The sequence below is a fragment of the Agrilus planipennis genome, unplaced genomic scaffold (genome assembly GCF_000699045.2).
Source record: "Agrilus planipennis isolate EAB-ADULT unplaced genomic scaffold, Apla_2.0 scaffold44, whole genome shotgun sequence".
Classification (NCBI taxonomy): domain Eukaryota; kingdom Metazoa; phylum Arthropoda; class Insecta; order Coleoptera; family Buprestidae; genus Agrilus; species Agrilus planipennis.
Window position 1 is genome coordinate 1,298,329 of NW_020438939.1, and position 3,653 is coordinate 1,301,981.

At 28.7% G+C, this 3,653-nt stretch overlaps 1 long non-coding RNA gene across 1 annotated transcript; it reads left to right on the forward strand.

Moving 5' to 3' along the window:
- The first annotated feature begins 1,663 nt into the window (after positions 1-1,663).
- Positions 1,664-2,243, forward strand: LOC108733493. Its single transcript, XR_001937228.2, has 2 exons — positions 1,664-1,812; positions 1,981-2,243. It is a non-coding gene; the product is annotated as an uncharacterized LOC108733493 (long non-coding RNA).
- Positions 2,244-3,653: the final 1,410 nt, after the last annotated feature.

A 3,653-nucleotide genomic window follows, 5' to 3' on the forward strand; every position in this document is an offset into this window, starting at 1 on the left:
TATAATAAATTTACTTTATTTATTTCTGTTTTTTTTCTTAGTTCATAGCTATTAAATACTTATGAAAATGCTCCAAAATTGGTGTGAACAATTTTCTATGAAGGAAACTTTCAAATATAGATATGTTAAAAATTCACACTTCTAATTTTTTCTTTGTTTTCGTAACAAAGTGCATATTTTTAATACTTCTTGTTTAAGTCGAGGACATAAGTAATATTGCATTTGTTTTGCACTCTTTTACGTAAAGTCATTTTCCTGATAGTCTTGATAACAAAATAGGTAAATCCAAAAATCACGATTAAGTATATGATCATATTTTAGAAATTTACCGAACAGTGGATAATCGGGTATCCTGTCAAATACCCGGCAAAACCATCACTATGGTTAATAGTTCATGTCTTCGTTCTGGGGGGCTCTATTAGATACGACCATCACGAAAACGCCCCTAACCATATCATTGAAGTCCCGTTCAAAAAGTCGAACACTAAACCAATGAAATTTTAATTCTTGGTTCTCGGATTTTCAACGAGAGGATTGAGTTGAAACCACTAAAATTCTGCAAGCTGCAAAATCATTAATAAGTTATCGTTAATCAAAACGTAATATACCAACAAGCGACAGAAATAGTAACAGTTCGGTCATATTGATCCATTTTCGTTCGCAAGAAAAAGCAAGCACAAGAACTATTATCGAAATAACAAATAATTTAGTATACCATAGTAATCAATAAATAATTCAAATTACGATAACAACTTATCCCAATGCAATTTTTCTTGTTGTTTCTTATTTTTTCTCTGATAGAATTTCCCGACACTGCCAGGTACCTAGAGTCATCCGGTGCTCGGCCGATCCTGAAAAAAATGTCGGATCCGCCGGGTACCAAGTCCATATTTCAAGATATACAACAAACAAAGGTACAATTGCCTACTTTCTTGTGTGTTCTGTTTGTAAGCATAAAGTCGATTTGGGAAAAATTTTTTAATTTGTGAATAAGTCGATATCTCATTTCGCAAAAATGTAAGCAGTGTCTGATACATAGACGAACGAACAGACAGACAATGTTGTCACAATACTAACAAGTCTTAGGGGCGGCTAAGTGTGTCTCGATGATTCCCCTTTCCATGGAAAAAAAAACTTCGGATACTGAACCCTAAACATTGTCTGACCAATCGGATTTTTTTTACTAATAAAACAATAAAGCACAATAATAAATTTAGTCACAGTTAAAATATTTAGTACAATTATTATATGATAAATAAAATTAAATATCTACACCCACAAATTTTTTCTGCTTATAATGGTTTTAAAAGATATAACAAATTATGTGATACCAAGAATGCAGCGACTAAAGAAANGGAAGTAATTATTGATTCAATTCGTTATTTATTTTATTTATTAACAATTAATTCTGAGGAAATGAAACTAATAATTTGATTGTGACAAAACACAATTAAAATTCATTTTCAGCGTTAATTTTAGGAGCTAAAAAATTGTTTAACTTCAGAGAAGAATTTTTTCTAAACAAACACAAATCAGGGGAACAACCTTATCAGATTTATTTATATAAAGTTGTAAACAATTTGAACAGGCAACAGTTTTAATCTTGTCCCAGAAGTTATGTGCCCATTTATGGGTATAAAAACACGAGAAATTCGCAAAACATTTCAGATCAACATAAACAACTGAAATATAATTATCTATAAATATAAAATTTCAAAATGAAATTCCTACAGGTTTTTGTTTTAATTGTTGTACTATTTGTTTCAACAACTTTAGCACAGTCTAACGAACCACAAGAAGAAATAGATGCTGGTAATATTATCACTCTTCTTTTACTCCATTTCTTGTTATAAAAGATATACTATAGTTTTTTATTAGGAAGTGTACCACTCCCAAAAGCTTTTAAAAACAAATGATTTGCTTATTTGTGTGAAAACTATTCTGTTACTAATTACAATTTATTTATTGTTTTTTTTTTAGAGCAAGCCCGGTTAGCTACATTAAATGGGCCTACTTGTTACGGTTGTCATAGTTTTTGTACCGGAAATGGTTTTAGGGGCGGATATTGCGTAGGAACGTCTTGTACTTGTTACTAATTTCGTTCATAATAACTTGCATACTTAAATTACATATTTTTACAATCAAATAACGTTACTGTAGACAAAAAAGACACTCTACATACATTATTATACATTATACATTATAAGTTATAATAAATATATTCAATAAATTAATTGCTAATCGAAAACTTATTTTTTTTTTCGCTATAATAATTTTCCATTACACGTAGACAAGAAAGTAGTGTCTGACGAATGACGAACTAACGGACAGAGAGACAATGTTGACATAACAATAGGTTATGGAACCCTAAAAATGTGAAGTTTACACCCTAATACCTTCCTGTAAAAGTACAAAATGCAAGTGAATTATAAAATCGATATCATTCACAATCAACACCAGCTAATGATTACAATTAATTTTGAAACGATTTTTTCAATTTCTTCCACTGTTGCTGGATTTAAGTAGAAACTTTTTTTGGCACTCTTCGCTTGAAAATGGGTCTCTTTTGTCTTGTGCTTAGTTTTTCGAGGAAGGTTTTGACCAATGTTTGTAAAACGTTTGTTGAAAATGTTAAGTATTATTGTCTGGTTTTCTATAAGTTTTCCATTGTGATTGATTTCTTTGATTGTGTTTTAGTTTTCCCTTTAAAGTCTAGAGTAACTGTCCTTTTTGCTTGCTTTTAGATAATTTTATCAGTTGTGTTTAATTACAAGTTAATTGCAAATATTAATATTAGCAAAAAGAAAGAAGATAATATGTCTAGATTGAAAATAGTATCGTTGTTATAATTCACTTACAATTTGTATTTTTATAAGAAGGTTGGTTGTAATGTATTCGACTTGAGTAACTGTACAATTGTAAGTAGTTAATTGAAAAAAGTTTATTGTAATTCCATCTTCTAAAAATTTTTGGGATTTTTTTTATAAGGAAATTCTTTTTTATTTTATTATATGGATCCTTTAAGAGACGATGGAATATTGTTAATTCAGAATAATATATAACAAATTCAATTGATTTATTTTCATTATTATTCATTATTTCGTTTCTGACTGTGCCAAAGTACGATTAAAGTTATTTTGCAAGGTGAATTTTAGTAGGTAAACAATGCTTTATTTCGAGAAAAGCATTTTATTATAAATAAACACTATGCAAGGGAATCACCTTATCAGATTTATTTATGCAAAGGTGTAAACAATTTGACTAGACAACCTTGCAATAATTCTAATCTTTTTCTCAGAAAGTGCATTTTTATTTATGGGTAGGTATACATAAAAGCACTAGAAAATTACAGAACTTTTGAAATCAGAAGAAATAATTGTACATATAGATAGATACCTATCATACATCAGTCAAATCAATTTAGAAAAAAAAAAAAGAAAACATACTCACTAACCACTCTCCTGCTACAACATATCTTTATATAAATTATTTGCTTATTTTCATTGTTTTTATATATTCTTTTGCGTCTTGTTGTGTTCTTGTGTATTTTTAACTTTTTCTTCTTTTGTATATATATCTTTTCTATTCGTGGTTTTTGTTTCGTGTACATAAATTGACTTTATTATTATATATTAGTGTTTTATTTATGTTTT